The 13,727-nt window shown below is 40.5% G+C and overlaps 1 long non-coding RNA gene across 2 annotated transcripts; it reads right to left on the bottom strand.

Moving 5' to 3' along the window:
• Positions 1-2,583: 2,583 nt before the first annotated feature.
• Positions 2,584-12,718, bottom strand: LOC136668962 (uncharacterized). 2 transcript variants are annotated; one of them, XR_010795557.1, is made up of 6 exons: positions 12,389-12,471; positions 12,228-12,304; positions 5,512-5,606; positions 5,302-5,379; positions 3,616-3,672; positions 2,584-3,384 (listed from the first exon to the last, which is right to left on the bottom strand). It is a non-coding gene; the product is annotated as an uncharacterized lncRNA (long non-coding RNA). The 2 variants fall into 2 exon arrangements; XR_010795558.1 differs by lacking the exons at positions 12,228-12,304; positions 12,389-12,471 and adding an exon at positions 12,603-12,718.
• Between the last annotated feature and the right edge of the window lie 1,009 nt (positions 12,719-13,727).

The following is a 13,727-nucleotide window of genomic DNA, read 5'->3' as shown; positions in this document are numbered from 1 at the left end:
TACTAACAGAACACTGTCTACCATGTCAGTCTCTCTCTCTCTCTCTCTCTCTCTCTCTCTCTCTCTCTCTCTCTCTCTCTCTCTCTCATACCTAGATTGGCATGTTTCATAAAAGTGCATTGACGGCAGTGAATGGTTTTCTCTGTGTGGTTCTGGATGGCCTGCTATCATTTTGTCCGGCTCCTGATGAGAGGAGCCTGCAGGCAGTTTTTGTGTCTGTGTGTTTGTGTGTGTGTGTATTTGACACAGCAGCCCCTCAGGCTTTGGAGCTTCCTCTCACCTCCTGTGGGAGCCTTTTGTGGATGGCTTTACTCTTCAAAGCGTGCCGAGGAGATCCGCAGGCTCAAAACAATGATGCTTCATAATCTCCAGTCCACAAGGGAGCAGTGGAGTGTGTGTGCGTGTGTGTGTGTGTGTCTGGAGCTCTAAAGCCCCTCATACAGGATCCCCTCTGGATGGAGCTGTGGTGAGCGGCACCCATCAGAATTCATACGGTCTCATGATTGCTCTGATTTGGTTCTAATGGCTTCAAATGGCAAATGAGGCCTGAAATGAGTCCAAGCCAATAAATGATTAGAAGACATACACCAGACATACAGCAGTGTGTCTGTTAGAGAACATTAGCCTTGTTCTTAAAAGAGTTTGTGTGTGTTTGTGTGTGTGAGTGTGTGTGTGTGTGTGTGTGTGTGGGGTGGGGGGGGGGGGGGGGTTATCAGCACATCTGTGGGATTAGAAAGAGAGCTGAAGCAATTAGGGGTGGGCGTTATACCAAAAAGTTAACATCACCAAAGAGCTGCTCATAATACACATTACGTATCATCAGATTTGGGCAGTGACTAGCTACAATCATGTATTGATTATTTGATGTATGTTTTTAAAACATAACTGCTACGTTATTGAGAACATACTCACAGTTCACAGAAATGTCTGTGACATGCTTTTGTTAATATACCACCTCAATGATCAAAAGAACACAGCGCAATAATTTTAAACGTAGCGAGGAGCAGAAGATCTGGATTTTAATCCATTTCACTTGGTTCTCATTCTTCTCCGTTCTTATTTTCACCATGTTTAATTAGTGCACTAATTTCTCTGGAGTCATTGTGTGTGTGTGTGTGTTGGATTTGTTTAATTTTTTTCATGTTATGCCCCTTTAATGTGGTCTCATTACTGATACACGTGCAATTCACAGAGAAAAGCAATTCAATAGAATGGGGTTCTGTGGAGCAGCCGCACATGAGCTTAAGATTACCATGTTCAGAGATGTGGAGCAGAAGAAGAACTGGATTCTTTGAAGTAAATTACCACCTTTGGGGTGAGTTGGAATGTTTTTTATGATCTTAAGCATGCTATTGCTAAGGGCTGAGACTGAATGTGATCAAATTCTGACAGGATTATTTCTTTAATACAGAAAAGCTGTACAAACTACCAATTTATATTTTAATTCATGATGAAACATTGGGCCAGAACCAATGGACTGTATAGTGTACCTTTACATCTACTCAAGTGTATGGGTGAAATACTAATTGTATTCCCTTTAGCTGTGCTACTAGGTGGTGTGTCTGTTGCTGGGCTGGGATGGGCATTGTGCAATAAGAGGAATAATTTGCCCATCAAATAGAAAATCTGAAGAAATGATATTATTGCTTTTTTGAACATTGATTGGTAATCAAAATGCACTGCTCTTCTGATGGCCATTTTGAAGGCAGTGAATGTGCCTGAGGTCACAAAGTACTAACTAGTACAGACTCCACAGCACTGCTCAGGGTAGAGAGGCTTGTTTCTCTCAACATTTTTTGTCCTCCCTAATTTTAAAAAAGTGTTTGTTCACTTGTTTATTGCTCGTATTTTTCCGATCGACCAGATCACTGTCTTTAATAAGGACATGTGTGAGCTTAGTGGTGCTGAAAGAAACCCCTGCATCAAAAAAAAACCATGTAGATGGTGACAAAATTTTGCACACAGTGTGGGGTTCATCCACCACCTGATTCTACCCCAAACCCCACAAAATTAATAAAAACTCTGGAAAAGAAAACAGTGAAAACCCACAAAGTCCAATTTGGCATTAGACAATCAAGTTTCTTCTGCAATTTAATATAAAAATGCTCAACATAAAATCTTAATCTAAGGGTTTGTTCTCTTGCTTAAATTAAACTGCCCAATTTACATGCCCTATTTAGGAAAAGCAACAATTGATTTGTTGTCCACCCAGTTAATGAAATGCCCACCCAAATGAAATGGATCTGGTTGTACTGCAGTCTTTATTTTACCCATGCGTTTGCTCAGATATGGATTCAGGCTTCTCACCCACCTTCGTGTATGGTCCGTGATCATTTAATTTGTCTGAGGATGGAAATGCTGAAACTATGTGATGGACAGCTGGGCTTGTTGTTGAGCAGTCCACTGACTGTCTGAAAAGTAGTAGTGGCTGGATTCACATGTAGCAGAGGAAGCATGTGTTTGTCTCACCCTCCCAGAGGCCAATCTAATGAGTAAAACTGGAAGCTTAAATTTGGGGTAAAATTTGGCGACAACAGCAAATAAGACAAAAGATTCAGTAGGTGTTTTTTTTTTCAGGTATTGTTTTACAGTTCTTCACAAACACAAGTACAGTACACAGGTCATTACCATCACTCACACGCACACATATTTGATGGAAACGTCCAGTAATACCTTCATAGTATAATCTTCCTTCAGATTTTCAAAGAGAAAGTTGCTATTTAGACTGACTTTTAACAGAATGAATCTAATCTGGGGCAAAATTGACATTAAATGTAATTGCACATTAAACACACAAACAAACAAATAACAGGCCAAGGTCAGTTTACTAAGTAATAATACCCATGTTTGAACAAAACCACCATACTCCAGATTGGCAGCCTTACACTATAAGATATACACATCCTCGTAGTTGTAATTGAAGATACGAAAGCTAAAGTTTAATCATTTCAGAGCTCTCTTATTGGTTACTTTACTGTAAAAACGAAAAAGTGGGACACTGTGCGGGACAACAGTAATTTTGTTGGATGACAAGTTTGTGTCCTGATAGCTATGATACAGTATCATCAATAACACCAAAACTTCGGATGAATGACTGTCAACTAAAATCCAATTGAAAGAAAGTTTAGAGGCAAGGGCAAAGCTCTGTGTGGAGAAAGGAAAAGCCCTTAACGACTCTATCCAGAGAATCTGGAGCAGCTGAATTCTGAAGGGCTCTGTTCTTTTAGACTGACTAATGAAAAATGTATGTGAATGTCATTTCTGTTAGTTACAGTGGTACAAACAAGATGTATTTTGCCGATCTATCTATATCGCTGTCAGCCCCCCTTGTGAGCGCTGCCATCATTTGAGCTCTTCTGATGAAGCGCTAAGCTCTGCGGTCTCCTGCAACACAGACACATCATTAGCCCTTAAGGCCAGCGACACACATCCGCACAGCTCAGAATAAACCAGCGTCAGGCTCAGAAAATCAGCCCTGATTGGGTTAAATGAGACAGACTGTGTGTATCGAGTCCAAGAGTAGCATCTGTGGATGTGTGATTCCTCTGTGTGAGGTGGAGCTAACCCACACATTCTGATGTGTGGAGAAATATATGTGTTTGGTGCATGGCTTACCTCCAGCTTCTCTGTCTCTGGCTTTGCCGGGAGAGACTTCTGTGGGGTGTGAAAGGCCTGAGGCAAGAAAGAAAGGATTCATTAGGAAGAAATAGGAGCTTGGGCTTAAAAGACTTCAAAGACATGCGCTCTATTTCTCTCTCTCTCTGTGGAGGTGTGTAGCTATGATGGCTGGCCATCCAATGAATTAATTGACCCACTGACCCAAGTTCTTGGGCCTACCCTATAAAAATTCAGATGATGAAATTAAGTCTGATGGTTGGCTGTATCAAATGTGCTACGAAGACACAACAGAAATGGCACAGATGATTTACTTAGCACCAATTAAGCAGCTTTACACAATTTCTTCCGTTTGCAAACACTCATTATTCCATTTAATTTCATCTGTAACGTTGTTGCATCAGAGATGGCTGCCAGAGGAGTAATATACAAACATGAGATCTTATGTGATCTGTGTAGCTGTGCACAGTGCTACTGTGTATCACTAAAAGTTACACAAGGCTCTATTTATTATTAGATGTATTATTTTCATTCAAAATTTCAGTTTGTGGAATGAGATAAATAAAAATGTACAACATAAATAGACTTCTTTAATCATCTTGTTTAAATATCAAACACAGAAGTGAGGAACCATTTAATTGCAGAAGGAATAGTTTGATTGCCATTTTGCTAATGTTGACCTGTTTATTTATTTAATTTGTCTAATGTGTTGAAACTTCCTGTTACGCGTTTTACATTCCACAATAAAGTATGATCAAGTGGAATATTCAGCGAAGGTGATGTAGATCTCAAACATGAGTCCAAATAAATATCAGCTATAAATATCAGTCACTGATTAGTTCTTATCATTGTTGCTTTCAACATCTAAATAAATAAATAATTAAAAAATACATTGTAAGACATAAAAACACTGCAGTGAAGTAGTTTTGAAGTAGCTGCTAATTCTTTTCATGTTAAATGTGGTTCACCCTGTATCTAAAAAACCTCTCTACAGCTTTCTCAATCTTTCTTCTGCACACACACAGTTTTTTCAGTGCATTGTGGGTACATTACACAACACGAGATGTGGCCACACACACACACACACACCCACACACACTCTCTCTCTCTCTCTAGAAGAAGTTAGACATGTGACACTAGGTGGTGCTGGACAGCCACAGAACATCAGCTTTCAGAGGGAGTGATACAAACTGACCATTCCAAGGATATCTTGTGGGAATTGCCATTCAGTTAAATAGAGCAGAGTGTGATTGGTTGGCATTTTTCACTGTACAGTAGGTTTTGCTGTATTTCTCAGACACATTAAACAGTACAAGCATTAACAGTCACGACTGAATGCTTAACTTCCGGCCATTTTTTAACATTAAATATGTATTTCTTTAACTAATTACATGTATGAGTATATTCATCTTCAAGAGTGGTATGGAGATAAAGCACTTTATGCTTAAAGTTTTGCGAGAGTTTCCCTTGTTGACCCAATAATTAACACTGTGCCAATCTACCTCCTGTCCACCCAAGACCACACAATTACATGAAATATTTGTGTGTATTTGCTGTTGATTCAGTAGTACAGATCAGTGAATCTATGGTCAAAGTCACTATGTCCTACCTTAAGTAATGCATTATGAATTATGGACTAATGTATGTACTAGCTGTATTACATCAATTGAAGATATGTTGAGTTACCTTTTTGGCTTGCTGTACTTCATCTGTGGACTTAGACCTGCTCTTGACTGTCTGCTTTTGTGGGGAAGTGGCTGACACCTGCAGGAGAAATTAAACTTGAAATACCTCTACAGACAAAAGTTGTACCATGTTTTTTGGACCTCTGGTTCAAGTGAAGCTAGTACAGCAGTGTAACCCATCATTTTTAATATCCAACCATAATCTACTCACTTTATTCTCGGCTTGTTCCATGACTGCGGTCTTCTCCCAAGAGCAGAATAATCAGCTAAGGCTCTGAGATGTGTGATGTGCCAGTAGGTGGCTCACTGTGAAGAGAAGAACAAAAAGGAGATAGAAGTGCTAGGGGTTAAGCTTTTATCTCAGGAGCTGAGAGATGAGCGGTGGACTGTGTGCCTCCAGCGCTCCAAGATGATGCTGTTTGTGTAGAGCTGGAAGAGTAATTGGCCTACGGAGATTCCTGTCAGTCTGGATTAGTGGAAGTTTTCAAAGAGTTTACTGCTTACTTTCACTACCTAGCTGTGGTACTCATCCCAGCTGCAATGTATGTCATCCACAAACTGTTTAAAATCTGGCACATATCCCAAACAGGGCTGGGTTAATTACATGACAAAAATTGACATTTGACCTATGAGGTTTGGTTAGTGTGCCATAGTTGTCCCAGTATTATAACTTCCAAATTGTAGCAACTTGCAAGTTCCCAACAGCAGCTCAACTCACAAAATGCTTTTGATAGAAATGAGTGGGTTTAGCTGTGTTTGGGCAAAGAATAATTAAGTACCGTTGTGCCCTAAGACGAGATGAGAATCACAGCAAAAGGCCAAACACAAACCTTAGAGATACTGAGCCTCTAGGTTAAAGGTTCTCAGTCTTCCACACTGAAGTGTTTTCCCTCTAGCACACCTCATTCAATTTATCTGCTAATTTAGACACTCTGCCTGAAGTCAAGTGGATGTTTTACAGCAGGGAGAACACTAAAATGCAGCACAATGGAGTCTGATCCCATACCGAGGTTAGTACATCTCACTATACCAAAACAAATCCTTGGGAATGACTCCTAACCTCATGTTTAAATACATATGTAACACGATTTAACATATGTCTCTTATTGTGGAACTTCTACATATTATCACTATCCTGTACAACAAGACTTTAAGGGACACTAGGTAGTATTTTTACCTTAAAATTGCATCTTCAAAATCATTGTGATACTCCACTGACCTGTAATAGGAAGCATAGCACCTTTGTCATTGCCACACTGTGCACAGCACTGCAAAAACTGCACTATGTAGTAGTATAACAATAATACCTTTTACCATGGCATTTAAAAATGTGGACGGTATCTCAAAATAATGGTGGTATTTATGACCTGTCTGCTGTGTCAAATTTCTGTGCTTTGTCTTTAAGAACATGGCCAAACATTTTTGTGCACTTAAGTGAGCCACAGGAAGAGGGCACTGTGGGAGCTCACTGACTGACAGTCTGAAAACAGGTGGAGAAAAACAAGCCCAGTCGACCACCGCAGCTGTTTGTTTAGTGCTGAGCTTAGGTTAAGAGAGGTAGAAGGATGAAAACACAAAAAACTGAGAAGACCCTTCACTCAACTTTGTCCTTACAGCCCCCCCACCCCTTTTGATTTCAGGACATTCATTCATTCGTTCACTGTCTGTAACTGCTTATCCAGTTCAGCCACCCCAAACCTTACCTAGTGTTCCTTTAAAATAACAATTTTTATATGTTGCAAGGTTTATTTAATTATGTTTTCCCTTTGCACAAAGTGGATATTTCCATGATACTACTACAGTACTACTCTCAGTACTGTACGAAGTGACATGAGAGCTTATTGTCCTATTAGAATGTTAAAAATCCAGTTAACGTAATGAAACTACTGGTTGCTATTGTGATATTGCTTGTGGTACACTGCATTGAAGGACTTTATAATGCAGTGCACTCTACTTGTACATAAATCTCCTCTGGCTTTGCATTGTTTCTCATGACTCAGGCTATTCATGTGGCCTATTGAAAATGTTCACAGAACATTAGCATCTAAATCCCTGTGCCATTCAGTGTGACTGCGTGAGCTCTGCAGGTCTGAGCTGCATGCGGTCTTTCTACACAGGGCTCCAAAACGTTCAGCCGCTCCTTCCACAGATATGAGTCATCGCCACTACACTCAAGGCTATTTTCTCCATAGCTCAGCAGCAGCTGCATGCTTAGGCACTTAGAAGTGAGTTGGAATGCAAGAGCTTTAAATGTCGAAATGACATTAATTTAGCATAAAGCAGCATTTCAGTATAAAAGCAATTAGATGGCCACAGGCAAATTTAATTTACATATTTCTTGAAATCAAGAACACTAATCGTGAGTGTTTCTCTGATTGGTGCAGTCACACTCTTTACTCCTCTGTGAAGAGATGTTGGAACATTGCTGTGAGGATTAGATGGCAATCATCCATGTAAACTTTAGTGAGATCAGGTAGCTATGTTGGATGTAGTGCTGGGAGATATGAGCACAAATCAATATCACGATTAATTGTACATTTTACCACGATTACGATTAATGAACGATTGTTTTGTTTTTTGTATTTTTGACCCTCATAGTCGACAAGGCTTGTGCTGTAAATATGCTCCATATCCTCTCTTGTTTTTTGAGCACTGTCATCTGAATTATAGTCAATACACAGCACGTCCAACCACATACGCTGTGTTTCTTTGGTACTAGCTGCTTGAGTTGCTTAGTCAGACTCTGCGTGGCAGATAGGGCCAGAATCACATGACTAAAGCTTGGTAGTGTGGTTTTAAAGAGACAGTACATGAACACGCAGTGGGGACATAACTGAAAAAAATAATTGTTATAATCAATATAGACAAAGTTATGTCGATTAGTTCTAAATGTCGATTTCAATTCACTTTTTATTTATTGCCCAGCCCTAGTTGGATAATTATTTCTTGATGACAAGCACAGATGCAACTTTTCTCAAAGGTCTAGACTGTTACTCAATCTTCTTAGAGAATGTAGTTTCACTCTTCCTCAGCCCAGTGACCAAAGTTATACTCCTTTAGCTGACACTTTTGGCATGATGACCTAAATCTCAATTTCATTGGTTCTAGAAAAGTTAGTTCCATGACAATGGGTATATTTAGCATTTAGAATTGAATAAGAAATGTATCTGGATGCTTTGGGATTATAGAGTGTAGCTTTCCTGGTAGTGCTGTGGAAAATGATTTCCAACAGTTTCAGTATTGCTGTAGAAAATTATGTTTTTCCCATGAGTTCTGCTATGCAGTTTCATATCAAACAGGGATGGAATGTATTCAAATTAGCTCATGTATGAATAATGAAGAGGAAGCCAATAAATAGCAGCCAAGCGTCATTGTGTCTGGACAGTGCCACTTTTCAATGGCACTTCACAGTGAGCTGTTGAACGCCTGTGCAGATGTGAGTAATCAAAAAAGCAAGACGTTTATATGTGCATGTCACCAACTAAAAAGAGGATGGACAATGACTCACCTAGCCATTACCTGCCAACTCATACAGCACAACAAGTGCTGCATGAGAGAGAGAGAGAGAGAGAGAGAGAGAGAGAAAGAGAGAGTCTACATTCAGCAGCGTTTTACAACAAAGCCATTCAGTGGCTATTCCAAACACAAATATGACAAATATGGCAACCAATTCAAATGCCGAGCCAGTAACGTTGCCAGTGATGAGTCCCAAGCAGCCTGCATTACCAGACGGTATTGCCATGGCAACAAGAAGGCACCAGGAGTCTGACAGATGAAGAAACGCGAGTGCCAGGCACTGTCCCCCCAGGGTGCATTTACAACACACCGACCCGGCCTCCAGACCGTTTTCCCTGCCTGACTGACTAATATACCAGAGAAAGACTGGAAGTCTGGGAGTAAAGCTAATTTAACACTTGGCAAAGTTTGGAAGTTTGGAGGTTGCAGACACATTATATGTCCCAGGGTTAAAACTCATAGCTAGAATTCAGTGTTGTAGTACAGTTCAATGCTAGAGTGGTTAGAAACCCTCAAGAAATGTACTGTGGAGTAGTGGACCTGTGTTCTCTGGAGTAATGGTGGTGCATCCATTAAATATGGGAGGAACTGGAAAGACGTTTGTGGTCCATCAAAACTTATCTTCTCTAATGTTTTTGCATTAGGCTAAATCGGATCCTCACTGAAATATTTTAACACCTAGTGTAAATCATTCCCAGAAGAAGAAAAACAGGCAAATTGTATATTGATATCCTTGATTTCAAGTAAAAAAAATAAATAACAAAAATGAGCAAGCAGGTGTTTATGAACTTTTGGCTGTGTAGTGTAGCTAAGTGGGCTGTTTGGTTTTGCAGAAATGATGGTAGTTCCATTCAGGTCAAAGAGATTTCCAGGCCCTTGGCCACAGTTCAAGCCTGACCTGTGAAAAAGCCCATTTTACCGAAATTACCTCAGATGATGTTTTTCCACTGGGCAGTTGACTGTGACAAGGTTTCTATCTGCACTCTGTTTGAGTACATGTGTCCATTTCCCATCTCAGAGCAGAATCAAGAAAGTGGGCAGAGTTTCTTAAGGCTGTGTTTTGATCACACGATGATAAAATATACAGGAAACGCAATAGCGGTAACAAAGTTCTGCTTTACCTTTTACTCAGCATTTGGTTTTAGGTGATGAGAAAGAGACATTTTAACTGACTGCCTGATCCCTGTTTCCAGCACTTGATGGCAACACTGAGAAATTATTTGGATGATCCTTTTGTTGTTCCTCCATGGGAGGAAACCGGAGCAGTCAGAGGAAACCCATGCAGACATGGTGAGAACACACCAACTCTTCACCGACAGTCACCCAGAGCGGGAATTGAACCCACAACCTTCAGGTCCCTGGAGTTGTCTGACTAGTGTTGCCACGCATCCTGGTTTTCCCAGGATTGTTCTCTTTTTTTACTGTCTGTCCCGGAAAATAAATCATCCTTCTCGGGGCATCTATTGTCCCATTTTTTTGTGAAAGCGCACGTCCATTCACATATTCATTCACATTTAAATAAACATATATTCTGCTGTTGCATCAGTGTTCTCTTCCCTGCATGTGGCGTGCTGGTCTCTGTGCTGCTGTAGCGGACGGAAGCTTTTATTTGACTGGTTGTTATGTAGGCTGTGTTCAAAACCCCCCCAGGCGTCCTGGTTTTCCACTACTCAGATACGGCTACCCTATGTGTGACCGCGACGCTACCTGCTGTGCCACATTAAAGCTGTGTTATGCTACAAAAATGAATGAAAGAATGTTAAAAGGTTACAGGTTAATTGGCAACAGGTAAGTGATAAAGAGACTAAGTATATCAGAAAATGGGGAGGGGTTCATCAACTGTGAAAGATTTGTATTTAGCTGAAGAATAACATTTCTCAACTTGAAAAAAGCAAAGGACATGGAGGGTTTAATCACCTATGCTATATAATATCGTTAAAAGATTCAGAGAATCTAAAGAAATCGCTAAATGCTAGGGACAAGGCCCAAAGCCAGTACTAGCTAATCTTTGGAAGCTCAGGTAGTTCTGAATTCGAAACAGACACTTCCCAAAACCGCTGTCTGTGAACACAGATCATCACTGCATTCAAAAGCCCATAAATGCAAAGACAAAATCATACTTAAACATCTATCCAAACGCTGCTACCTTCTCTGGGCCCGAACTCAGTTCCGCTTCAGATAAGTTCATGTGTCCTGTGGTCTGACAAATTCAGATTAAAAGTTCTTATTTGGAAATCATGCATGCTGTATCCTCTGGGCTAATAAAAAGAGGGACCATCCAGCTTGTTATAAGCACACATTTCAAAATCCAGCACCTCTGATGGTGTGGGGGTGCATGCTGAATGGTACACAGGTTTTGGAGCAACATGATGCCATCTAAATAATGTCTTTTTTCTTGGAAGGCCTTGCTTGTTTTAGCAAGAAAATGCCTATCCATATTCTACAGCATTGTCCTATAGTAAGAGAGCTGCCAAACTATTTCACACCCAGTGAAAACACTTGGTGCATTACAAAAGAAATTTAAAAAATAATCAAAATTATCGGTATCAACATTTACAGTGATGTTTTTGTACTATTTTTGCTGAAATATAGGGTTTAAGTAATTTTCACATAATCATTGCTCAGAAACACTGCTCTAAAGTGTCTAGCTTCAGAATGAACAAGGCTGCTCCAGGGTAGCGGCTCTTTCACCATCAAATGGCATGGAATACAGGATGTAAATATTAAATTCCAGGCTCTTTTGATTTGAATGATATTAAAAAACATGGGGATGGATGTCTGTAAGCATCAGTGGTGCTCCCATCCTAGAGGTGGTCAGATATATCTAAATAAGAAGTGATTCACACTTCAGAACTGACTTGTATGTTTGATATCTGAACTGACTGAATTAGGCATCACATCTAACTGAAGACTCAAGGATGGAATAGTTGAGATCCAAATCAAGCCTATGGACAGGTTTTTGAATGTATGACATCGAGCTGACTTTGAATGATCAGTTAAAGAGCCTCCAAGTAATGAAGTAACTCTCCAAGTATCATACAACTAACCCTCCATAAAGTAACACCACACAATGTTTTCTCATTCTGGATTTAAATCAAATGGAACTGAGTAAGAGAAGACAACTGGCTCAGAGAGTTTTTCAGGGTGGTGTGAGCAGAAGAGCTGCAGCAGTAAAGTGATTCATGCCAGTTTTCCCATATTTGGAAAAAGAAAAAAAAGGCACACAGTCACAGAAAGCAATCATGTGGAAAACTATCTATCACCGTCTCATTACATTCGCCTTCTGCTCAACAAGAGAAGCTAAGCAAGAAAAGTACATAAAAAAAAAACACTCCCAGATTCTTATGTTTTTCTCACTGGTTGGCAAATAGTCAACTTTGAGCACAAAGAATCTTTGAAATGAACTCTTACCTTGCTAAGGCTGCGCTGCTCTAAGTCTAACCTGCAGCTAGTGGCAGGAGGATGTGGAAGACAGCACAGTGATGAGACTAGAACAGCACAGAGGAGTGAGTTGAAACAATATGTTTGATCTCCATAACACAATGCTAAATGATGAGGAAAAGAAGCTTCACCTTTTAGACACTCCTTCCTCTCCTTCCTTCCTCCCTCTCTCTCTCTCTCTCTCTCTCTCTCTCCTGCTGATCTCCCTTTCCCTGGCTCTCAGTTTCCCTTCCTGCCCCCACCTTCCTCTCACCTTCCCTCGCTCCCTCCCTTCATCGGCTGGAGGACAGCAGGGGCGTCAATCTATCAAGGCTGATTCTTACTATGAATTTGATTAAGTCTTACCTCCTCCTCTATGTCTGTTCAGGATGTACAGAAATATGTAGCGCACAGAGAGAGACCCTCCTGCTGGAAATTACTTTTCTTCCTGGGGACAAAAGCACTGCTGTGCATATTGTGACCAATCATACTGAGATCAGGAGAGAGAGAGAGACAGAGAGAGAGAGAGAGAGTAAGTGTGTGTGTGTGTGTGTGTGTGTGTGTGTGTGTGTGTGTTTATGCATTACCATAGAGCAAAGCCCCACAGGCAGTCATCAACATTACACACTGTCCATTATCCCTCTGCCTCCACCACTCTTTTCATTTTCTGTTTTTTGTCCTCAAGCAGTTACATATGAGTAAATCCATGTTTGGTCGGACACAGGTGGACACATGCCACAGACTGCATGATGTCATTGTGACTGCCCTTTGATTTTTATCATTTTTTTATATTTTATAAATACATTTATTTCATTTGCAGTATGGTCTTCTATATACGCATAAAATAACTTTGAATCAAGTAATATTTTTTATTAAACCTTCAAGGAACCCCTTTAAAGCCTACCAATAACGCTCCATACGTTCAGCTGACACTAAGTGACCCTTCTTAAAGAAAGTCTAGAGGTAGCCCTTCTTAATGTAAGTACGAAGGTAAATCTCCATAAAATAAGGGTGTGCTCACACTTGGCCCGGCTGCTTTGTACCATGCCTAAGCACAGTTGTCTCTCCTCCCCACTCTGTGTTGGCTTGTTCTTACACTGTGTGCAATGTTGAGGGCCAGAGAACACTTACATCAACAAGTTGTAGCTTTTAAATATCTTGGCAAATTCTTCCGTCAAACACTGCACCTCTGCAGTAGCCCAGAGTGATCTCTATGCCACTACTGCCGCCTTTTTTACACTGCATAGTCCCTACACGACTCTGCTCGACTCTACTCAGCCCTTTGACTTTTTTGTTAGGCAAATCTGGTACCTAGATGAAGGTACTTTTTAGTGTCCTCCAAGCCAGCTGAGTAGTGACTAAACATGACGTGTAAACATTGCAGAGCACTGATTGGCCTGAGAAGCTTGTCTACACTTCGAAATGCAGACCACTAATTAGATGCTTGTAACATCTCCACAATTCACCAGTGATCAGATTTGTTTTTATCAG

This window comes from Hoplias malabaricus, chromosome 15 (assembly GCF_029633855.1).
Source record: "Hoplias malabaricus isolate fHopMal1 chromosome 15, fHopMal1.hap1, whole genome shotgun sequence".
NCBI classification, from domain to species: domain Eukaryota; kingdom Metazoa; phylum Chordata; class Actinopteri; order Characiformes; family Erythrinidae; genus Hoplias; species Hoplias malabaricus.
This window is presented reverse-complemented; position numbering and strand designations above follow the sequence as displayed.